Genomic DNA, 25,951 nt, shown 5'->3' with positions numbered 1-25,951 from the left:
ATTCCTCATCCTGTCCTATCATTCCTCATTCTATCCTATCATTTCTAATGCTTTCCTATCATATCATTCCTCATCCTATCATTCCTCATCCTGTCCTATCATTTCTCATCTTATCCTATCATTCCTCATCCTGTCCTATCATTCCTCATCCTATCAATCCTAATCCTTTCCTATCATTCCTCATCCTATCCTATCATTCCTCATCCTATCATTCCCCATCCTGTCCTATTATTTCTCATCTTATTCTATCCTTCCTCATCCTGTCCTGTCACTCCTCATCCTATCCTATCATTCATCATCCTATCATTCCTCATCCTGTCCTATCATTCCTCATCCTATCCTATCATTCCTCATCCTGTCCTATCATTCCAAATCCTGTCCTATCTTTCCTCATCCTGTCCTTTCATTCCTTATTCTATCGTAGTATTCCTCATCCTACCTTATCATTCCTCATCCTGTCCTATCATTCCTCATCCTGTCCTATCATTTCTCATCCTGTCCTATCATTCCTCATCCTATCCTATCATTCATCCTATAATTCCTCATCATATCCTATCATTCAACCTATCATTTCTCATCATATCCTATCATTCCTCTTCCTATCATTCCTCATCCTGTCCTAGCATTCCTCATCCTACCCTATCATTCCTCATCCTCCCCCATCAATCCTCATCCTATCCTATCATTCCTCATCCTATCCTTTTATTCATCTTTCTATCCTGCCATTCCTCATCCTATCCTATCTTTCCTCATCTTATCCTATCATTCTTTATCCTATCCTATCATTCCTCATCCTGTCCTATCATTCATCATCCTGTTCTATCATTCCTCATCCTGTCCTATCATTCCTCATCGTTTCCTATAAATCATCCTATTATTACTCATCTTATCATATCAGTCCTCCTGTCCGATCATTCCTCTTCACACATTGTGATAGAATTAATATCTTCTTTCTCTGCATTACTCTGTCTCTTCTAGAATGAATCTGCCGGTGACATTAGCTCTGCTCAGATTCCTTGGTCTGGCTTGGAGCGTTGAAACAGAGGCCGGAGGTGAGAATACAGACAGGATTATTAAGCAGAGACATTTGCATTTGGGTCTTCAGACGCACCCACGGAACTTAACGATACTGTAGTCGGCATTCGTGTCTTGTGACAGGGAGGTGTCTTAGCGCAAGCATGGAGATGGTTCATCTTATGGGCGTGTCATGGCAGTGTCGGAGGCGTGTCGGTGAAAGTAGTTGCATACCCTATCCATAGACAGATGTTCAACTGGTCACATAGGAGTCATGGTCAGACAGAGAATCTGGACCTGCCACAGGGCTGAAGCAGGTTGTGATGGTGTTGATATGTGTGTGCTATTTGGTGGTGATATGCAAAGATAAATAGCAACACCAGTTGAATTGCAGACACACCCGACAATCAACTTTCCTAACTAGGTGTCAGGTTTATTGAAGTGTAGTACTAGCTACTGATACAGCTGCACTCACAGTTACACACTTGTTATTCTGGTTGGAGCAGAGCTTGAGCAAGTACCTTCCGGTGATGTATGTTGGTAGCGGAGCGTAATGCACAGTATATACAGGCCAATATGGAGGGTAATGTAGCAGGGTCTCTATAGCTGAATGGAACACATCCGTGTCCCACTATGGCGCATATGCATACTGACAAGATGGCGCCATACGTGCACAGAAGACCAAATGGATGCCATTTTTGTAAGGTAGAATGCTTCAACTAAGGATCTTTCATGGCAGTAGAGCAATTCATATTTCAACCTAACCGATGGTTTGTGTAAAGATGCACCAACCGGTATTACTTCAAGCATGGGCTCTGACCGTGGGCCTCAGTCCTTGCACATTCTGATGCATGCATGTACACAAGCAGAGGACATTAAAGCAGCATTTGCATAAAGTCGCAGGTGGGTAACTGCCAGTAGATGCAGCTGTGTCCACCTCTAAATCAGACCTTGTATATCCTGGTGCTCGGGGACACTAGGGGTTGTGCAGTTGATTTTTATGGACCCCAGACCTGGAGTACGGCTTCTCCTGACAGACTCCTGGGTTCTGAGACTTCCCTCAGGGGTCACTTCAATGCCAGATGTCCCACAAAATATTATTTATTTATTACCAAGTAATTTATATAGTGTACACAAATTCTGCAGCGCTTTACAGAGAACATTTGTCCATTCATCTCAGTCCCTGCCCCAATGGAGCTTACAATCTATATTCCCTACCACATGCACACACACACACACGGGTTAATTTTGTTGGGAGCGTATTAACCTACCAGAATATTTTTGGAGTATGGGAGGAAACCAGAGCACCCGGAAGAAACCCATGCTAAAAAAGGGAGAGCCCACAACCTCAGTGCTGTATGCAGTAATGCTGCTAGCCATTACACTGTCTGTGCTGTGAGGCAGTAATGCTGCTAACCATTACACCATCTGTGCTGTGAGGCAGTAGTGCTGCTAACCATTACACCGTCTGTGCTGTGAGGCAGTAGTGCGCTAGCCATTACACTATCTGTGCTGTGAGGCAGTAGTGCTGCTAACCATTACACCGTCTGTGCTGTGAGGCAGTAGTGCTGCTAACCATTACACTGTCTGTGCTGTGAGGCAGTAGTGCTGCTAACCATTACACCATCTGTGCTGTGGGGCAGTAATGCTGCTAACATTACACCATCTGTGCTGTGGGGCAGTAGTGCTGCTAACCATTACACCGTCTGTGCTGTGGGGCAGTAATGCTGCTAACCATTACACCGTCTGTGCTGTGAGGCAGAAGTGCTGCTAACCATAACACCGTCTGAGCTGTGGGGCAGTAATGCTGCTAACTATTACACCGTCTGTGCTGTGGGGCAGTAATGCTGCTAACCATTACACCGTCTGTGCTGTGAGGCAGAAGTGCTGCTAACCATTACACCGTCTGTGCTGTGGGGCAGTAATGCTGCTAACTATTACACCGTCTGTGCTGTGGGGCAGTAATGCTGCTAACCATTACACCGTCTGTGCTGTGAGGCAGTAATGCTGCTAACCATTACACCATCTGTGCTGTGAGGCAGTAGTGCTGCTAACCATTACACCGTCTGTTTTGTGAGGCAGTAGTGCTGCTAACCATTACACCGTCTGTGCTGTGAGGCAGTAGTGCTGCTAACCATTGCACTGTCTGTGCTGTGAGGCAGTCGTGCTGCTAACCATTACACTGTATGTGCTGTGAGGCAGTAATGCTGCTAACCATTGCACCGTCTGTGCTGTGAGGCAGTAATGCTGCTAACCATTACACCATCAGTACTGTGAGGCAGTAATGCTGCTAACCATTACACCGTCTGTGCTGTGAGGCAGTAGTGCTGCTAACCATTACAACGTCTGTGCTGTGAGGCAGTAATGCTGCTAACCATTACACCCTGCTAACCATTGCACCGTCTGTGCTGTGAGGCAGTAATGCTGCTAACCATTGCACCGTCTGTGCTGTGAGGCAGTAATGCTGCTAACCATTACACCGTCTGTGCTGTGAGGCAGTAATGCTGCTAACCATTACACCGTCTGTGCTGTGAGGCAGTAGTGCTGCTAACCATTACACCGTCTGTGCTGTGAGGCAGTAGTGCTGCTAACCATTACACCATCTGTGCTGTGAGGAAGTAGTGCTGCTAACCATTACAACGTCTGTGCTGTGAGGCAGTAGTGCTGCTAACCATTACACCGTCTGTGCTGTGAGGCAGTAGTGCTGCTAACCATTACAACGTCTGTGCTGTGAGGCAGTAATGCTGCTAACCATTACACCGTCTGTGCTGTGAGGCAGTAGTGCTGCTAACCATTACACCGTCTGTGCTGTGAGGCAGTAGTGCTGCTAACCATTATACCATCTGTGCTGTGGGGCAGTAGTGCTGCTAACCATTACACCGTCTGTGCTGTGAGGTAGTAATGCTGCTAACCATTGCACCGTCTGTGCTGTGAGGCAGTAATGCTGCTAACCATTACACCGTCTGTGCTGTGAGGCAGTAATGCTGCTAACCATTACACCGTCTGTGCTGTGAGGCAGTAATGCTGCTAACCATTACACCGTCTGTGCTGTGAGGCAGTAGTGCTGCTAACCATTACACCATCTGTGCTGTGAGGCAGTAGTGCTGCTAAACATTGCACTGTCTGTGCTGTGAGGCAGTAGTGCTGCTAACCATTACACTGTATGTGCTGTGAGGCAGTAATGCTGCTAACCATTGCACCGTCTGTGCTGTGAGGCAGTAATGCTGCTAACCATTACACCATCAGTACTGTGAGGCAGTAATGCTGCTAACCATTACACCGTCTGTGCTGTGAGGCAGTAATGCGGCTAACCATTACACCCTGCTAACCATTGCACCGTCTGTGCTGTGAGGCAGTAATGCTGCTAACCATTGCACCGTCTGTGCTGTGAGGCAGTAATGCTGCTAACCATTACACCGTCTGTGCTGTGAGGCAGTAATGCTGCTAACCATTACACCGTCTGTGCTGTGAGGCAGTAGTGCTGCTAACCATTACACCGTCTGTGCTGTGAGGCAGTAGTGCTGCTAACCATTACACCGTCTGTGCTGTGAGGCAGTAGTGCTGCTAACCATTACAACGTCTGTGCTTTGAGGCAGTAGTGCTGCTAACCATTACACCGTCTGTGCTGTGAGGCAGTAGTGCTGCTAACCATTACAACGTCTGTGCTGTGAGGCAGTAATGCTGCTAACCATTACACCGTCTGTGCTGTGAGGCAGTAGTGCTGCTAACCATTACACCGTCTGTGCTGTGAGGCAGTAGTGCTGCTAACCATTATACCGTCTGTGCTGTGGGGCAGTAGTGCTGCTAACCATTACACCGTCTGTGCTGTGGGGCAGTAATGCTGCTAACCATTACACCATCTGTGCTGTGAGGCAGTAATGCTGCTAACCATTACACCATCTGTGCTGTGAGGCAGTAATGCTGCTAACCTTTACACCATCTGTGCTGTGAGGTAGTAGTGCTGCTAACCATTACACTGTCTGTGCTGTGAGGCAGTAATTTTGCTAACTATTACACTGTCTGTGCTGTGAGGCAGTAATTCTGCTAGCCATTACACCGTCTGTGCTGCAAGGCTGTAATGCTGCTAACCATTAGACTGTCTGTGCTGTGAGGCAGTAGTGCTGCTAACCATTACACCGTCTGTGCTGTGAGGCAGTAATGCTGCTAACCATTGCACTGTCTGTGCTGTGAGGCAGTAGTGCTGCTAACCATTGCACTGTCTGTGCTGTGAGGCAGTAGTGCTGCTAACCATTACACTGTATGTGCTGTGAGGTAGTAATGCTGCTAACAATTGCACCGTCTGTGCTGTGAGGCAGTAATGCTGCTAACCATTACACCATCAGTACTGTGAGGCAGTAGTGCTGCTAACCATTACACTGTATGTGCTGTGAGGTAGTAATGCTGCTAACAATTGCACCGTCTGTGCTGTGAGGCAGTAATGCTGCTAACCATTACACCATCAGTACTGTGAGGCAGTAATGCTGCTAACCATTGCACCGTCTGTGCTGTGAGGCAGTAATGCTGCTAACCATTACACCCTGCTAACCATTGCACCGTCTGTGCTGTGAGGCAGTAATGCTGCTAACCATTACACTGTCTGTGCTGTGAGGCAGTAATGCTGCTATCCATTACACCGTCTGTGCTGTGAGGCAGTAATGCTGCTAAACATTACACCATCTGTGCTGTGAGGCAGTAGTGCTGCTAACCATTACACCGTCTGTGCTGTGAGGCAGTAGTGCTGCTAACCATTACAACGTCTGTGCTGTGAGGCAGTAGTGCTGCTAACCATTACACCGTCTGTGCTGTGAGGCAGTAATGCTGCTAACCATTACACCGTCTGTGCTGTGAGGCAGTAGTGCTGCTAACCATTACACCGTCTGTGCTGTGAGGCAGTAGTGCTGCTAACCATTACACCGTCTGTGCTGTGGGGCAGTAGTGCTGCTAACCATTACACCGTCTGTGCTGTGGGGCAGTAATGCTGCTAACCATTACACCGTCTGTGCTGTGAGGCAATAATGCTGCTAACCATTACACTGTCTGTGCTGTGAGGCAGTAATGCTGCTAACCATTACACCGTCTGTGCTGTGAGGTAGTAGTGCTGCTAACCTTACACTGTCTGTGCTGTGAGGCAGTAATTCTGCTAACTATTACACCGTCTGTGCTGTGAGGCAGTAATGCTGCTAGCCATTACACCGTCTGTGCTGTGAGGCTGTAATGCTGCTAACCATTACACCGTCTGTGCTGTGAGGCAGTAATGCTGCTAACCATTACACTGTCTGTGCTGTGAGGCAGTAGTGCTGCTAACCATTACACCGTCTGTGCTGTGAGGCAGTAGTGCTGCTAACCATTGCACTGTCTGTGCTGTGAGGCAGTAGTGCTGCTAACCATTACACTGTATGTGCTGTGAGGCAGTAATGCTGCTAACCATTGTACCGTCTGTGCGGTGAGGCTGTAATGCTGCTAACTATTACACCATCTGTGCTGTGAGGCAGTAATCCTGCTAACCATTACACCGTCTGTGCTGTGAGGCAGTAGTGCTGCTAACCATTACACCGTCTGTGCTGTGAGGCAGTAATGCTGCTAACCATTACACTGTCTGTGCTGTGAGGCAGTAATCCTACTAACCATTACACCATCTGTGCTGTGAGGCAGTAATGCTGCTAACCATTACACCGTCTGTGCTGTGAGGCAGTAGTGCTGCTAACCATTACAACGTCTGTGCTGTGAGGCAGTAATGCTGCTAACAATTACACCGTCTGTGCTGTGAGGCAGTAATGCTGCTAACCATTACACTGTCTGTGCTGTGAGGCAGTAATCCTACTAACCATTACACCATCTGTGCTGTGAGGCAGTAATGCTGCTAACCATTACACCGTCTGTGCTGTGAGGCAGTAGTGCTGCTAACCATTACAACGTCTGTGCTGTGAGGCAGTAATGCTGCTAACAATTACACCGTCTGTGCTGTGAGGCAGTAGTGCTGCTAACCATTACACCGTCTGTGCTGTGAGGCAGTAATGCTGCTAACCATTACACTGTCTGTGCTGTGAGGCAGTAATCCTACTAACCATTACAACGTCTGTGCTGTGAGGCAGTAGTGCTGCTAACCATTACACCGTCTGTGCTGTGAGGCAGTAGTGCTGCTAACCATTACACCGTCTGTGCTGTGAGGCAGTAATGCTGCTAACCATTACACCGTCTGTGCTGTGAGGCAGTAGTGCTGCTAACCATTATACCATCTGTGCTGTGGGGCAGTAGTGCTGCTAACCATTACACCGTCTGTGCTGTGGGGCAGTAATGCTGCTAACCATTACACCATCTGTGCTGTGGGGCAATAATGCTGCTAACCATTACACCATCTGTGCTGTGAGGCAGTAATGCTGCTTAGCATTACACCGTCTGTGCTGTGAGGCAGTAGTGCTGCTAACCATTACACTGTCTGTGCTGTGAGGCAGTAATTCTGCTAACTATTATACCGTCTGTGCTGTGAGGCAGTAGTGCTGCTAACCATTGCACTGTCTGTGCTGTGAGGCAGTAGTGCTGCTAACCATTACACTGTATGTGCTGTGAGGCAGTAATGCTGCTAACCATTGCACCGTCTGTGTGGTGAGGCTGTAATGCTGCTAACTATTACACCGTCTGTGCTGTGAGGCAGTAATCCTGCTAACCATTACACCGTCTGTGCTGTGAGGCAGTAGTGCTGCTAACCATTACACGGTCTGTGCTGTGAGGCAGTAATGCTGCTAACCATTACACTGTCTGTGCTGTGAGGCAGTAATCCTACTAACCATTACACCGTCTGTGCTGTGAGGCAGTAATGCTGCTAACTATTACACCGTCTGTGCTATGTACATGGGAGACATTGTTGGCTTCTGTAAGTTACCTGCCATCCTCACAAATACAGACTGTTATTACAAGATAATTACTTTGAAGGTGTCAGCGTCACAGTTGTGATTATTTCACCTGTATTATATCGGAATTGACCTGGCTACACATTATCTGTATAATATCACTTTAGTTTATGTTAAAATAGAACACAGTGCTATCTTTCCAAAAGGCCTCATTCTCTGCAATACATTTTGTCATCTTGATTTGTATATTCTTCTATTCAGCCCATGTATGATAATTCCTAGACTTTACCTTCTCTGTCCCTAAATCATGTTACATGTCGTTAATTAATTCATCAGGGACTAAACTTTGGGAATTGACTGTGGGAATGAGAACATCGTCATAGTACTGCCATAGAAGGTACAATGCTTTAACTAACAAACTCTTCCACCTTGTCTCAGGTATTAATCTAGCCCGGAATGGGGAGGCCACGCAGAGCTCTCTTTATGGAGAGTCCATAACAGTTTTCCCCGAGAAGGCCATTGATGGCAATAATGATGGGGATTTTCACGCGGGCTCCTGCACTCACAGCAATGAAGAGAACGATCCATGGTGGACAGTTGACCTTAAAACAAGCTACAATATTGGAACCATTGTTGTGGCCAATCGGCAAGATTGCTGCTCTGAGCGGATCCTGGGGGCCGAGGTCCGTGTTGGGAACTCTCCAGACAACAACAATCCTGTGTGAGTATATTTTAGGATAAAAAGGGGGAAAGGGGGTAGGGCACTGGCTATAGTAAGTATGCACGTGTTAGAGCCGCTATTCCCAATGGTGCGGCTGAAATGCACACGCTAATTAATGGTTGTGGTGTTGCTCCTTAAGGGGAAATAGATAATTACTGTATGTTAAGGGGCAGATGAAGCAAAATACCCTGATATAAGGGAACTCTTTTATGTAAATATAGTAGTAAAAAAAACACTTTTATTACAAAATACAACAAATACTTAAAAAAGACTTACAAAAAGCACCATAATCACAAGGTAAAGTGTATATGCTGGGAAGTGCGGGGAAGAATGGGGGATATTTAGTCCTAATTCCTAATGGGTGACAAAGTACTGAAAAATACATAAATTAAACACATATAATATAAATGTACAGTTAGCACACACATATATTAAAAGTATATAACAGGTGCAATATAGCCCTTTGGTCATTAGGGGAAATGGATTATGCAATGTGCCGAGGTCTTCCTGAACCTATCGGACACAATTTATAGATTCTGAATAACCAGTCCTGTAAAAAAAATAAAGACCATCGAGTCCCACTCAGCCATCAATGGCGGACAACCATCGATGGCAAAACCATCAGCAGTTAACCATCAATGGTTAACTATCGATGGTCAATGAGCAGCCCTACTCAGAGAAATGATTCAGGGCCTGATTCAGCAAGCAACGCAAGTGAGAGAATGCACACACTTGACCGATGTTTTCACACTGCGCATGCGTATTCATCACACTGCGTGTGCGCAAGCTATCTGGTGCAATCGAATAAGCGTATGCAGACTGCACGCAGCGTGTACGCAGACCCCTTCCGATAGTGATTGACAGGATGTACCGTTTGTGGGTGGTGACGGGGCGTGGTTGGGCGAACGCAGGCGTGCCTGTGCATTGGGATGCCATTTTAGGCGCGTCCATAATTAAGGCAGTGCGGCGACGGATGCAGAGAGGAGACTCCGTACACGCAGGAAGTTGCCAAGATCCTGCGCGAGGTCAGGTCAACCACTATTGTGTGTATGAGTCTGATGGTTCTCGATGTTACCGATGTTTATGCTGTCTTGCGTACTGATCAAGCTTTGTGTAAAGGGAGATGGGCGGCTTTGTATGGAGCTGGGCGTCTGCCAGGCTTGCCGACTTTCTGGCTGCCCCTTCCGGGAGGGAGCAGCCAGATCGGCATTACAGGGGGCGTGGCCATCGTGAGGAGGCGGGGCCATCAGGTGATGCACGTATGTGGGTGGAGCGGGGCGGGGCCACTCGATTGCATCATTTTGGCCCCGCCCCCGCTACACAATGCCGATATTATAGGCATTGTGAAGCAGTGGGCGGAGCCAAAATGAGGCGATTCGGTGTGAATCGCTTCACGGCCCCCCTCGCTGCGGGAGTTTCTAAGGTAAGTGCGGGGGGTTAAAAGGGGTGGGTGATAATGATAATAATAAAATAACTGATTGGAACTAAAAAAACTGTGTGATGGGGTGTAATTGAATGGTGTATTATTCTCTCTCTCTAATACATATATAGACCCTTTCTCACCCAGGATGCCACCAAAACCCTCATACACTCACTGGTCATCTCCAGATTGGACTACTGTAACCTTCTCCTATCTGGCCTCCCCAACTCCCATCTCTCTCCTCTCCAGTCTGTCCTCAATGCTGCTGCTCGACTCATCTTCCTCTCCAAACGCTCTACATCTGCCTCCCCTTTCCTATAAGCCCTCCACTGGCTCCCCTTCCCTTTTAGAACCCAATTCAAGGTTCTCACACTTGCTTACAAAGCCCTCACCCATTCCTCTCCCATTTACATCTCTGACCTCATCTCCCTTCACTCTCCTGGCCGCCCCCTTCGATCAACCAATGCATGCCGCCTTTCATGCCAGCTGATTACTTCCTCCCACTCCTGCCTCCAAGATTTTGCCCGGGCTGCTCCCGACCTTTGGAAATCTCTCCCTCTCCCTATCAGACTCTCCTCCTCTTTACAATCCTTCAATGGGCTCTCAAGACCCCACTACTTCATCAAAGCCTTCCAGCTCCCATCCTAACTTGCTGCAACATGCTCCTTCATCCGTTTAACCCATCTGTGTCACACCTGTTTGTCTGCCCCTCCCCTTTAGAATGTAAGCTCTTACGAGCAGGACCTCTACCCTCTTGTGCTTCTCCTTACTTTACTTTCACCTACTTCTTACCCCCCTCCAGGGCACCTAACACTTGGTTGCTTACGCTCTGTTGCATATCTGGGTGTTATGGTCACTTATGTATCAATGTATATTATCCATGTCCTTGTCCTATTTTGTACTGTAAGTCAGTTGTCAAATTATTTGTTTATGTACTTTGTAAGGCGCTGCGGAACACTTGTGGCGCCATATAAATAAAGGATAATAATAATAATAATAATAATATATATATATATTTATATATATATACATACAGGGAGTGTGTGTGTGTATATATATATATGTGTGTGTGTGTAAAAATTAATTTAATAATGATAATAAAGCAACATAATATATATATATATATATATATATATATATATGTGGTAAGTTAAAAGTGAATTTGTGTAAATACAGTGGTAAATAACTATGTGAATGGAATAAGTGAAGTATATTGTAGGGCATATCCAGTAATATGTGCTTACGGTGAGTGAGTGCCAATATCATCATCAGAGTGTTGGAACAACAGTGAATAAAAATAGGGCACGAGTGTGAGAATAAATGTGAATCACCTCAGGTACTGTACTATGTATCATATCTCCGAGGAAGTAACAGTAATAGGAGGTCTTGCTGTATAAAAGTGATGGAGTGTTATCTCCATGGCTGGCAGAAGGTATAACACAAATTACCAAGTACTAAGCAATGGGCTGTAGCTATTGCGCTAATTTAATCCTTGGAGTGCCGAGGTACCCATCCTGATATCCATTATGTCTCCTTTTTTAATAGGGCAATGCTCAATTCTCCTCCTCTAACGCCCATTCTGACGCTCTCTAGCCGGCAGGCCTTCAGGTGCTGAGGTTCACTGTTATGTCTGTGTGAGAAATATTTAGTCACAGAGATTTTCTTCATCTGTATTTTCTATCCAGACCGGAGTTTTTCATGTTGCTGACATGTTACAGAATACGTAGTTTGAAAGTCCTTGTAGTCATTCCATCATACAGATGTGACCGTATACATCTATCCTCCATGCGCTACAAGTCACGCTACACAACGCGGGAGCTCCGTGTGACTCGGTAGCGCCGAGCGTCTTTACGTATGAATATTTAGCACGAGCAGCTTCATGCCGCATATCATTTTACTCAGCAGAAGCTGCTTGTTCTAACTATTCGCAATGCTGCGCGAATAAGACGCATTTGAAAGTAAAAAGTCACACGGGTGCGAATGCAGTGTGGGTATCCGCTCGTGGGCACACGCCTCACGCCATGCGTGGCACGATTTGCTGTGTACGCAGCAATGATGTAACAGGACACATCTGTAAGCACAGACTTTGCGGCCACCACAAGGGTATGTGCCCATTATCTTTGGTATTGTGTGTGGCATATTTTATGACTGTGGAGATTCCTGGCCCTTCACCAGCTCAGACTTTTCCATTTAGATGTTTTTTGAGATCTGTATCCAAAGAGAAGGATTGGCCAATGGTTTTCTATTTGTATAAGTTCTCCCCAATCTTTGCTAATTAATCTGATCATATTTTTTTATCCTCTGTTGTTTTATGTTTGGGAACAATGTGGGTGTCTTACCAATCGCTGATGCCCGTGACGTCACCCGCGCCATCTTACAGTATGTTATAGCCTGGTGCACTGGAAGTATTCCATTCATTTACATCAATCTCCTGCAAGGTTTGGGAGATGTCCTGGAGACCTTACACTGCGAATCAGCCAAACGCTTTCCCTGGTCAATAAACATATTAAACAGAAGCTCTTAACTAAGGCCCTGATTCAGAGCCGGACGCTCTGACCAGAGCGCTCGCTCTGAATCAGGGCCCACCTCCATAAATATGGAGCATCCTCCTGGATGCTCATATAGCTGTGGGTCACCACCCACAGCCTATACGAGCGTGCAGGATGATGGTCGCGATGGTCTTGACCATCGCGACCATCGCCAGTGCGAGCCGGAGCCTGCGGTTGAATTTTTCAACCGCAAGGCCAGGAGTGATTTTGGCTCTATCAGAGCCAAAATCACTCCCACTGACATCACTAGTGATGTCAGTGGGCCGGCTTCTGATGGTAGGCGTTCCCTTGGGAACGCCCCCGTCAGGGAGGCACGCCCCCGGCACGCCCACCAAAGGGGGCGTGCTGTCAATCAACATCGACAGCACGCCCCCTTTGATCAGACACAACGAGCGAGGGAAAGTCCTTCGCTCATCGCGTCTTGCGCATGCGCAGTGCACACCATCGACCCACTTGCGAGCGGACAGCCGCTTGCGAGTGGGTCTGAATGAGGCCCTAAGTAAATAAAACACAGAGGCCTGAATTATCATAGTCATTGTGCCACATAATGGGGTCTAGAAAGTGGCCTTCCACGTATCCGTGATTCCAGGCCAGCTTCTGAGGGGTCTTTGCAGGTCACACTAGGTCATGTAACTCAGTGATCAATGGGCCTGATTCACTATGGATGGCTATTGTGATCGCGAGTTGCCATTACGCACGCAGGTCCACTTCGAAAATATGCTAAGGTTTGCAATCGCCTAACCTAAGGACGCCCACTTCCCCTGACATCCGTAATATTTAGCAAAATAGTGAAACCATCGGTAACATGGAGTACCATCGCAGCCTCACGCACAATTGCACAACGTCAGAAATTGCTAACCTCATTGCACGCAGTGGGAACTCAGGCTGCGTATACCATTGCAGTGGCGAATTTATGCACGCCCCTGTAACTGCGTTCAAATGCAGACACACCTGTGCTTCGCTGACCACCCCCCATCACCCCCCCCCCCAAATGCTCTCTTTTTGTCAACCACTCTGCAATGGGTCTGCATAGTGACTGCGATCACAGTGATCCCTTCATGTACATGCATTGCGATGCATGCCGACGCTGGAACCTGGAACACCGGCAGTGAAGATCCCGACAGGTAAGTATTTTCTCTATTTGCTAACCTAAACCCTCCCCCCTAACCTTAACCCTCCCTTAGGGGTGCCTACCAGTAACCCCCCCCCCCCAAGTGCCTAACCCTAGCCCCCCCTTCTCCGCAGCCTAAACCTAAGTCTCCCAGGGGGGTGCCTAACCCTAAGTCCCCCACCGGGAGCCCCTAACCTAACCCCATACTTACCTACCTTGCTGGGCAGCTTTCCGGGAGCAGCAGGTGGGGACTTGCTGCTCTCCTCTTCGGGGGGCGGGGCCAGACGATAGACGGCACGAGTGATGTCAGTAGGGCCGCCCACAAACGGCAGGCGTTCCTACAAACGCCTCCATTTGCCCACTTCCGAGCGGGTCTGAATCAGGCCCACAGTGCCTCTGATTCACATTACACCATAAAGTAGTGTCTCTTATATATGTTACGACACACAGTAGTGCCCCTTTTACACAATATCCACATTAGTGGCCCTTATACACAAAGCCCACAGTAGCAATGCCCCTTATACAATGCCCACAGTAGTAGTGCCCCTTACACAATGCCCCCAGCAGTGGTGCCCCCTATGCAGTGCCCTTAGTAGTAGTGCCCCCAGTAGTTGTGTCCCTAGTAGTATGCCCCCAGTAGTAGTGCCCCCATTAGTTGTGTGCCTAGTAGTAGTGGCCCCAGTAGTATGCCCCCTTACGGGTGGACTCGGATCCCTGATTTTCGGAGCGGTTTGGATCCCACAGGTTCCGAACCGCTCATCTCTAATTACAAGTGTCTTGTACATTAGTGATATTTTATGAACCACACATCCATGTACACATGATTACATGTAGTGTGTGAACGGCATGTGTGTGTGTGTGTGTGTGTGTGTGTGTGGCAGGTGTGTGTGTGTGTGAGGCAGATGTGTGTGTGTGTGAGGCAGATGTGTGTGGGAGCAGCAAGTGTGTGTGCACCAGATGCGTGTGTGTGTCTGAGCGGCAGGTGTGTGTGGGAGCGGCAAGTGTGTGTGCACCAGATGCGTGTGTGTGTGTGAGGCAGGTGTATGTGTGAGTGGCAGGTGTGTGTGTGTGTGTGTGTGTGTGTGTGTGAGCGGCAGGTGCGTGTGTGTGTGGCAGGTGTGCGTGTGTGTGAGTGGCAGGTGTGTGTGTGTGTGTGAGTGGCAGGTGTGTGTGAGTGGCAGGTGTGTGTGTGTGTGTGTGTAAGTGGCAGGTGTGTGTGTGTGTAAGTGGCAGGTGTGTGAGCGGCAGGTGTGTGTGAGTGGCAGGTGTGTGTGTGTGTAAGTGGCAGGTGTGTGTGTGTGAGTGGCAGGTGTGTGTGTGTGAGCGGCAGGTGTGTGAGTGGCTGGTGTGTATGTGTGTGTGAGTGGTAGGTGTGTGTGTGAGTGGCAGGTGTGAGTGGCAGGTGTGTGTGTGTGAGTGGCAGGTGTGTGTGTGTGAGCGGCAGGTGTGTGTGAGTAGCAGGTGTGTGTGTGTGATTGGCAGATGTGTGTGAGCGGCAGGTGTGTGTGAGTGGCAGGTGTGTGTGTGATTGAGTGGCAGGTGTGTGTGAGTAGCAGGTGTGTGTGTGTGTGTGTGAGTAGCAGGTGTGTGTGTGAGTGGCAGGTGTGTGTGTGAGCGGCAGGTGTGTGTGTGTGAGTGGCAGGTGGGTGTGTGTGTGTGAGCGGCAGGTGGGTGTGTGTGTGTGTGTGTGTGTGAGTGGCAGGTGTGTGTGAGTGGGAGGTGTGTGTGTGAGCAGCAGGTGTGTGAGTGGCAGGTGTGTATGTGTGTGTGAGTGGCAGGTGTGTGTGGCAGGTGTGTGTGTGTGTGATTGGCAGGTGTGTGTGAGTAGCAGGTGTGTGTGTGTGTGAGTGGCAGGTGTGCGTGAGTAGCAGGTGTGTGTGTGTGTGTGGCAGGTGTGTGTGAGTGGGAGGTGTGTGTGAGCGGCAGGTGTGTGAGTGGCAGGTGTGTATGTGTGTGTGAGTGGCAGGTGTGTGTGTGTGTGAGTGGCAGGAGTGTGTGTGTGTGATTGGCAGGTGTGTGTGTGTGAGTGTGTGAGTGGCAGGTGTGCGTGAGTAGCAGGTGTGTGTGTGTGCGGCAGGTGTGTGTGTGAGCGGCAGGTGTGTGTGTGTGAGTGGCAGGTGGGTGTGTGTGTGTGAGCGGCAGGTGGGTGTGTGTGTGTGTGTGAGTGGCAGGAGTGTGTGTGTGTGATTGGCAGGTGTGTGTGTGTGAGTGTGTGAGTGGCAGGTGTGCGTGAGTAGCAGGTGTGTGTGTGAGTGGCAGGTGTGTGTGTGAGCGGCAGGTGTGTGTGTGTGAGTGGCAGGTGGGTGTGTGTGTGTGAGCGGCAGGTGGGTGTGTGTGTGTGAGCGGCAGGTGGGTGTGTGTGTGTGTGTGTGTGTGTGTGTGAGTGGCAGGTGTGTGTGAGTGGGAGGTGTGTGTGTGAGCAGCAGGTGTGTGAGTGGCAGGTGTGTATGTGTGTGTGAGTGGCAGGTGTGTGTGGCAGGTGTGTGTGTGTGTGATTGGCAGGTGTGTGTGAGTAGCAGGTGTGTGTGTGTGTGAGTGGCAGGTGTGCGTGAGTAGCAGGTGTGTGTGTGTGTGTGGCAGGTGTGTGTGAGTGGGAGGTGTGTGTGAGCGGCAGGTGTGTGAGTGGCAGGTGTGTATGTGTGTGTGAGTGGCAGGTGTGTGTGTGTGTGAGTGGCAGGAGTGTGTGTGTGTGAGTGGCAGGTGTGCGTGAGTAGCAGGTGTGTGTGTGTGCGGCAGGTGTGTGTGTGTGTAAGTGACAGGTGTGTGTGTGTGTGTGTGTGTGTGTGTGTGTGCGGCAGGTGCGTGTGTATGGGCCACTGACCTGATCTATATGATGTAACTATAAAATTCCTGCATATACTGTAATGTCTCATTGTGCCAATCACACAACAACTCCCATCATCTCCTCTTCTCCTGTGTCCACAGGTGTGGGGTCATCTCTGAGACCGGTCACATCACCACGCTTTGCTGTAACGGGATGGAAGGTCGCTATGTCAGTGTAGTCCTCCCTGGCGCTATGAAGTTCCTGACCCTGTGTGAGGTGGAGGTCTATGAACAAGAGCAGGGGCCACTGCCCTTTCCCGTCTGCTAGAAGACGATATCCATCATGCTCTTTATACACACTTATAGCTTGTAGCTTCTTCAGGAAGTTTTGTCAGTTTTTACTGCTAATAAAGTTCTATAATCCTGAATTGTAAAGCTGATTCCTGGCTGTTCTCCCTGCAGAGGGAATGGATACACTGTGCCGTATGCTACATTTATCAGCTTGCAGAGCATTAATAAACTTTTTCCTATGTCAATATTGATGACTCCCTGACTGACTCATTAGTTATTATCAGTTTTTATGTAGAACCTTTATATTATGCAGAAGTTTACCGAAAACAATCAGTCGCATCAGTTCTGGCCCCAGCAGAGCTTGCAATCTATATTCCCTACTGCTGTGCTTCTCAAACTCCTCATGGAACCTTAACAGTACATGTTTACAAGATATCCTCAGGAATAATTAACACTACCTGTAGATTGGTTGTGCTAGTCAATTAACACACCAGTGCTCCAGCTAGATGATCTGGAAAACATGTATTGTTGGGGTCCTATGAGACCCGGATTTGACAAACACTGGTCTGAAATCACTATCTATCTTATGCATATCCAGTGCCAAACTATGGCATAAAGGTCCCACCAGCGAATGCAGTCGTGATAACTGTAGAGACTTGTAATCTTGTCTTCATATGGTTAGAATTTTGCTTTGCATTAATGTAATCTTGATACAGAGTTAAAACACCCAGTAAGTACAGTAATGTACACTACCTCTCAAACACACACAATCCTGACAAAGCCCATAATGAAAAGTGGGGCACGATAGAATTATCCTTGGGAATCATGTTGTAATTTAAAAATGACATGCACAGTTTAACAAACCAATCACTGCAGCCACAAAAGTGGCAGTCCTTGTTGCTGAAGTGCTTGGTTTGTTTTGATCCCCTCAATAGAGTACATCTTAGTATTTTGGTCAAATCAAGCTACCAATTGGCTTAAGGCTAACAGTGTTAATCATCCTCAAAGTTCAAGATGTCATTGTCCTCATCGTCACACATTATTAGCTCAATACCACTGGAATCCACTAATCCGTTACAGTCTCTGTTTGTAATTGGCGGAAAATGTCTTCCTCATCGGATTTGTATTTCATTTTCATGAACATGAGTTTTTTTCACATTGTTTGGAAGTAGTCCCCTATGCTGATTGCTCACAAGGTTCCCAGCTGTAATAAACAAGATGCCCAACCTCCTGTGTAAACCATAGTTAGTTTGTACAAGGGGCTCCAAATGTCCTTTTTTTTCCTCCCCGTAATCAAACGGTCTATGTGAGATGCTAATTTGTACATTATCATTATGCATTGATGCTTACTGTATTAGATTGAGTCACAGTAGAGGTGTCAATATATGTGGACCTCTCTCTTAAGCCTGACCAGATGTCATAATGTTTCTTTGGTACGCAGAATTGATTCATCATCATTAGTGGGTCTATTGCAAAAGGTTTATTTTTCCTGGCAGTAGCATTTGCAAGAGAAACTAAAGAAGGAGTCTTCAGGTCATGCCACTTGAGCTGTTAACTTGCTTGCAAGGAGCAGTTTGCATTTCTTAAGATATGTAACAGTTGGAAAGAAAGACAGTACATAGGACTTAAATCTGGGATCGAGCATGATTGCCAAAATACACTGGTTCAATTGTGAGATGTTACAAATCCATTGGTAATGGCAAAGTGAATAAAGAAGTTGATCTACAAGTAAAAGTTTAATCTCCTCCTTCAGCTTCTCTAGCTGCTTTTTCAGTAGTTTAATTAACGTTATGACCTGACTGTCTGAAATCACTTCACAGGTTACAATTTAAAATGGTTTCAGTAACTTGCATAAAACTTATTTTCTCCTGGGTGCTGCATTAAGGCAACATGTCCCTCATCCCAATATCACATGTACATCATGATGGCTTGCTGCAGTTTCCGCCAGTCGCTAGAGCATATATAAGGTGGAATTCCACCTGGTTATTACCTCTTGCTTCAGTTGGTGACATGGCAAATGGAACTGTTTTTGCAGTTGCTGAATATCGAAAATGCCCAGACATTTTATGGACCACAGACAGCATCTCCTGCATTTTTTTTAAAAGAAATTCTGAACCACCAAGTTTATGGTGGGTGGGGAAAAACATGGTACTAGTTGAAATTGACCCAGTTGCAATGCGCGTATGTTACAAACATTATCAGAAATGACAAATCCTGAGGGGAGTCTTAGAAGGCACTAAGGAGTCGATTTACTAAGCAGTGTTAGGAGACAGAGTGAAAAGTGATAAAGGTACCAGCCAATCAGCTCCCAACTGTCATCTCACAGGCTGTGTTTGAAAAATGACAATTGGGAGCTGATTGGCTGGCACCTTATCACTTTTCACTCTGCCTCCTAACACTGCTTAGTAAATAGACCCCTAAGCCATTTTGTATCACATCCCTGAGTTTTTCAGCAGATTAATACCACTATTAGGGGTATTCAATATGGGTGCGATAACATCGTTTTTTGCGTTAATATCGCATTTTTTAATGTTTTTGAATTAATATCACTTGTTTTAGTTTTACACCGTATTCAATTTCAAAGACTTATAGCAGTTTTGAAAAGTCTTTGATAAAAAACAGTGATAATTTTTCACCATTGAATAGGTGTCGAAAAAAAGTGCAGAATTGGGGTTTAGGGGTGCAGGCTTTAAAAAAAAAAATAGCCTGCACCCCTGAGATTGACATTTAAAAAAGAACTGTCAAAAAAAGTAAAAAAAAAAAAAATAATAGGGACACCCCAAAAAATTAATAAAAAAAATTGGGGTGAAAATAAAAAAAAAAAAATGGGAAAAAAATTGTTAAACAATAGGCAAATAGGTTCAGGGCTATTCTGCAAGTATGCGACAGGTGTTTTCTAGAATAGAATTATAGCGGCAGGTGCACAAATGCAGAATATTTAAAAACTAACTTTAGGGACATCAAAATATGCTAGTACCCATTTTCATGTACCCCAAATTTGATGGGACCATTTAAAAAAATGAAAAAAATAACCTACAGTAAGTGCTCTTCTGCATCACTTCTTCAATGTCGGGAAAAAACACCTGCTGCGGCTATTTATATCCCCCACTTTCAATTAAAGGCTATGAAACGTTAACTTAGATATAGAGGGGTATTCAAAATGAAATGTTAACTTCACTGTCTATGAATGATAACGTTAATTTTTATGCAGTGAATGACCAACAATGTGCGTTCCCGCATGAACCATAATATGTATGATCACCCGTACACGCAGCCCAACTTACACGATATTGTCAACTTCGCCTGGGCAGAGATGGGACAGGAGGACTTCACTGAAAGATATCCATCAAGTCGTTGGTGGTACAGATCGTACCGTGTGTATGCAACTTTATTTATGATTTTTCAGACTGAGAATTAGCTTGAACGAACTTACTGCAAATGACCTAACATGGACCCTACCCCTATTTACTTTGGCACTACAAATGTGATCAGGATTATCCTCCTTAATTTTATCAATTCTTGTCCAACACACAAATCATCCTCCACGTGTCAGAGCACGATGATCTCTCTCCTCCTCCTGTTACACATTTACAAATTCCATAGTAAACAGCCTCAATTCCTAAGTCTAAACCATCATCATTACTTTTACTACTACTCATCCTGACATTTGCATAGGGATCACCGTGTCAGACCTGGCAATCGCGGTCACCATCAGACTCTCCTCAGGAATCTGACCACACAGTTTGTTCTTTAGCCCTAATGTCCTTTTTCTGCACTGATCTGCCCATTTTAGAGGTGACACCTCTAGGCTGAGAGGGCTCGATTCACTTGAGCGCAAAGTAAATAGCACTGGGAGGGAGCTCCCTGCGCTATTCAATTCTGCGCGGTTAGGTCAGGGAATGCCCGTTCTCCCATCCCTTGCGCCTTAAACAGGGTGTATCATCGGAGAATGCCCGTTCTCATGACTAAACTTCCTGGCGCGATGCAATTTTTCTGGCGCTAAGGGCAGAAAACAGCATTGCGTCTGTGCTTTTGTTGGATTTCTGCTTGCACCCCCTGGAGGGTAGCGAGAAGAAGACCTTAACAGTGCGCTGAATTGAATAGTGCCAGGAATTCACTCCCGGCACAATTTACTTCATGATCAATAGAATCGAGCCCATCGTGAGACGCTGCGGCATGCGATATTACAGAAGATGCTGGGCTTGCCAAATTTTTAACCTATGACCTTTTTATTAAAAGAAATTGAAGTACTATGACTGCCAGCACGGTTATTGAGTGACCCCTGTTCTTCTATAGATATTTCATGATCGATTTACACCAGGACAGAAGTAAATATACTTTACTTGAACTTGTAGCTGCCACCAGAGCAAGTGAAGCACTGCCACTCGCACATTCTGAGTGGCTGTGCAGACTGCAGGGGGTCTGCTTAGAGCATCCAAATGGCACTGCAGCAGTGATACTGACTGCAGGGTGCCATTCCAGGCACCCAGAAGTAGTGGCTGTGGGGCAGAGACTGGTACCCACACAGCTCTACGCGATGGTACCACTTGCTCACCTCTAGTTACAGCCCTGTCTGCCACCATACCAAGGGAACATACAATGAGAAAGGGAAATGATGGCCTGTTACATTTACCGTGAGGTTTTAGCAAACTACTAGAGAATTTTATTTAAACCAGATTTTTTTTTTTCAGCTTTCATTATTTTGGGGTGTAGCTGATGGGGACACAACACCCAGTATGTACAGTAATATACGCTGCCTCTCAAAAAACACAATTGTCCCTTGAGACATATAAATTGAATAAAAGAATTGAGGGTTTTTTCCCCCCACTCCAACAGGATCAGCGCTACCATTAAGCAACTGCTCAGAGCACCAGGCCACTGGAGGGCAGCGCTGGGTCCAGAAAACAACACCACCACATTTCTGGTCCCAGTCAGTCAAAGTATTTAGAAATATGATTTGAACTAGAAACACCAAGCTTCTGTTTAACCTTTAGCTGATGCAATTAATATGAAATGTTAACAAGCAGGCATATTCTGCAACAGATTAAAATGTTATCTTTGCAATTATTGAATTGTTATGGTTAGCTAACGCAGCTACCTGCCAGTGTTTCTCAAAGTCCCTAATATCCAAGTTGAGAACAACAAAAGTTGGCACTGAGGAGATACAAATTCAATATGTGATGTACAGAAAAGGACGGGGAGTTCACTGTTTGGGTGCATACACAAGCTGCCACTGATCAAGTCTAAATCCCTACAAAAATCTCACCCTGATTTTAAACATAAAATACAGAATGGAAAATAGACAAAAACTGCAGCGTTAAGAGGATGTGTGACAATAATACATCCCTTAATAGTGGATAATGGCCCTCATTCAGAGCCACTCGCTATTTGCGGTTGTTCGTTCTAAAACAAGGGGTGGCTATTCAAATGAACCGTTCGCTGTTTGCGGTCTGTTCACGTCTCTATGTCTGAACGAGCGAGCAAAACTTGCGTTTGCTTTTTGGAAAAATACGCCCCCTGGCCGCTCGCATCCTACGTCATGTCCGCTATTTATTAGATTAATCGAGTAGATCGACAAGGGTATGAACTGCTCGCTATTCTTGTGGTTGGTGTTTGAAACCACAATTTTGCGAGCAGTTCTGACTCTAAAATAACCCAGTGACGTGGTCAATGACGCTGCTGTTTTAAATATGCACACCCATAAAACGCCCGTTTTGACCTTTAAGCACGCCTGCGTTCTGATTTCCACTCCCCATTTTCAAGCACCTTCCCCTGTTACCACCCACATACGCCTCCTCCTGTCACTCAAAATAGCAGGCATTCGCTATTTTGCGAGCACATGAATTTCGGCCGCACTGACTGGTTAGCGCATGCGTATAACGATCCGGACGCATGCGCAGTGGGGCTAACATCGCTCGGAACGAACGAGCGGTCGCTTACGAGCGGCTCTGAATCAGGCCCAATGTTCTCTTTATGATAGATCGGGTGTATAGTCCTCTGCATATATCTCTAAATTCTCAATGGAGAAAATACATTTTTAACCAGGAATCATAGTGTACCAAACTCACTTCTCCCACTCATAGATGAATACACATCAAAGTATCTTTATTCCTTCCTTCTGGTCAAATACCACAATAAGATGTATACAGAATGAGCCCACAAGGAAAAACAATAAGTTAGAGGAGGACGTTTCTTTTTGAATAGCGTACCCCAACTCGCACTTAATAATTGATGCTAATTCATATCAAGGTTTCTTTATATATAAAAGGTTGATTCGTACCCCAACTCACGTATAGTGATGTGATGGTGCTCCTATAAAAGGTATCTTTATTTACAGTTTCTTATATAGCGCAGCAAATTCTGTTGTGCTTTACAATTTGAATCAACATTAACATTATACTGGGTTGTAAAAGACATACATACATGACATACATAAGGGTAAGAGGGCCCTGCTCGCAAGCTTACAATCTTTATCCAACAATTTCTGCTAATATGATGAAAATCCTCAGCAATGTAGTTCCATAGTATATTGATGCATAAACGTGAGTATGTCATCCAAAACAAGTATTTTATTAAATACAAAAATAAAAATATAGTTCCAAACAAGGGTCAAAATGGAAGCATCAGAAACATAAAAAAAAAAAAAGGAGTACATAAAAATATGAAATAAAAATCCAATGGAAAAATGAAAATACTCGAACAAAAAAATGTTTTGAGAAAAAAAAAAAAAAAAGTCAAATTACTCACACCTGCAGCTGTCAACGCGTTTTTCAAGACATGCTGCTGGTATGAGGAACTCAGCATTTGTGTGTGAATGAGCCTATCAGCTCCCCAGAGGAAGTGGTCCTCGTTGATCTAACATTAGTAACAGGTGTGTACAATTTTCTAAAAACACTCAAAACATGTCCAAATCCAACATATCAATGCAGAATATCTGATGCTGACATAATGCAAAGTATAACACATTATCCAAGGCTACATAAAAATATAAAACGAGAAAACCAGACTTCTGGTGTAGGCATCATGGGAAATGTAGTCCAGGCAACCCGAACAATGAAATCCTAAAAGGGACAGAATCTATATTCTTAAAATTAAGCCCAAAGATTCCTAATGATTATAACAATGGGCGCTAAATAGTCCACACCCCACCGATATTCTGCATTGATATGTTGGATTTGGACATGTTTAGACAGTGTTTTTAGAAAATTGTAGACACCTGTTACTAATGTTAATTATATCAACGAGGACCACTTCCTCTGGGGAGCTGATAGGCTCATTCACACATAAATGCTGAGTTTCTCATACCAGCAGCATGTCTTGAAAAAGGTCCTAGAGACCGAAACGCGATGACAGCTGCAGGTGTGAGTAATTTGACATTTGGACTTTTTTTTTGCTCAGAACATTTTTTTGTTCTTCGAGTATTGTTTAAATAATTTTCCATTGGCTTTTTATCATTTCATATTGTTGTTTTTATGTACTCTTTTATGTGTTTTTGATGCTTCCATTTTGACCCTTGATTGGAACTATATTTTTATTTTTGTATTAATAAAATACTTGTTTTGGATGACTCACATTTATGCATCAGTTTACTATGGAACTACATTGCTGAGGATTTTCATCATATTAGCAGAAATTGTTGGATAAAGATACCTTTATAGGAGCACCATCACATCACTATACGTGAGTTGGGGCACGAATCCAAAATATATATATATATATATATATATATATATATATATATATATATAGAAACCTTGATATGAATTAGCATCAATTAAGTGTGAGTAGGGGTACGCTATTCATAGAGAAACATCCTCCTCTAACTTATTGTTTTTCCTTGTGGGCCCATTCTGTATACATCTTATTGCAGTATTTGACCAGAAGGAAGGAATAAAGATACTTTGATGTGTATTCATCTATGAGTGGGAGAAGCGAGTTTGGTACGCTATCACTCCCCAGATGATTCCTGGTTAACATAATTTCTTTTCTTCAACATGTGATGAGCTGAAAGAGGACAACTAACCACTTCCAATACAAATAAAAGCCAGGAACCAATCACAGACCAACTGACAGTGACCTCCAGTAATTGTGGAATTTCTCTTTACAAGCCGATCTCTGGGAATTGCAGTGACGTGCTAGGTATGTTTCTTAGCCTAGTTAGCTTGAAGTGATAAGTCGACACACATTGGGGTTTTCTGGATTTAAAACCTTTGTGAACACATTACCCGGTGTGCAGTGAAACTCAAGGGCTGGCTTTTGTGCCATTAGAAGTTTAGTACAAGTATTCTTGAGAAATTCTAACTACTTCAATCAACTGAGTGGACATTCCGTTATTAATACCTTAATAGCATCATTCTTGTTTTAGATTATCCACTACTTCCAGTATCAGCTTATACTGTAGGCCCTTAAGTTACATGAAGTTTCTTAGGCACTTTCCCTGGTGTATGTGGGTTGTCACAGGACATCTGTAGGAGAACTGAACTGTGGTTCCAGAGTTAACGCCTAGTGGACCATACCAAGAGCTACAGCCCCAATGACATTAATGTTGCATATTTCTCAAAATGTAAAGTAAATCAATTATATGGGAGGTACCTGGGGGCACAGGGCTACACTGCCAAACTGCATCTGCATGCTTGGCACAATTCTGCCATTTTTCAGCTGGACTGGTTAGATGTAATTTTCTTATCTGCATTGTTCCCATGTACATTAAGGAATCAAACTAAGTGTTCCCCACAATGACTTTATCCAGCGGGAGTCACTGGGGTTGGCGATATCCGGTATGCCCAGTAATCCTGTAAATGCCAATCTGCCTCCAGAGACTGTCACTGCACACGAACATCACCAGATCGAGGTCAATGAGGAGGAGCTGGCGTTTTGGGGCCATACTATCGCATTCCGCATCCCCAAGTGACCGCTGCCTTTATCCCATGGCCTTCCAGATTTACCCTGCCCCAACCATGGTCACTAACGTGATGACCTTCGCAGGAATTAACCTTACCTTGTCATGGTGGTGTACAGAAGTGGAGAGGTTCCTATCCACCTCAGTGAATGAAGTATAACCCTGAATGGACAGTTGTAGAACATTACTGGACATGTCTGTCATCTCTTCCTTTCATGGATCTGTACAGCTGATGAGAACAGTATCAACCACAATGTGAGGGCTGTCGCCGAGCCTGGCTCCTCAAGCAGCAGTTCTCACCCACGGTGCCACAGAATAAGAGTCATGGGGTCAGC

The 25,951-nt window shown here is 45.5% G+C and overlaps 1 pseudogene; it reads left to right on the top strand.

The window, feature by feature from the left end:
- The first annotated feature begins 979 nt into the window (after positions 1 to 979).
- LOC148511584 (fucolectin pseudogene) lies at positions 980 to 16,754 on the top strand (annotated as a pseudogene).
- Positions 16,755 to 25,951: the final 9,197 nt, after the last annotated feature.

The sequence above is a fragment of the Taudactylus pleione genome, unplaced genomic scaffold (assembly GCF_031769625.1).
Source record: "Taudactylus pleione unplaced genomic scaffold, aTauple2 ptg000304l, whole genome shotgun sequence".
NCBI classification, from domain to species: domain Eukaryota; kingdom Metazoa; phylum Chordata; class Amphibia; order Anura; family Myobatrachidae; genus Taudactylus; species Taudactylus pleione.
Note: the sequence above shows the minus strand (reverse complement) of the source record. Positions and strands in the feature narration are given on the sequence as shown.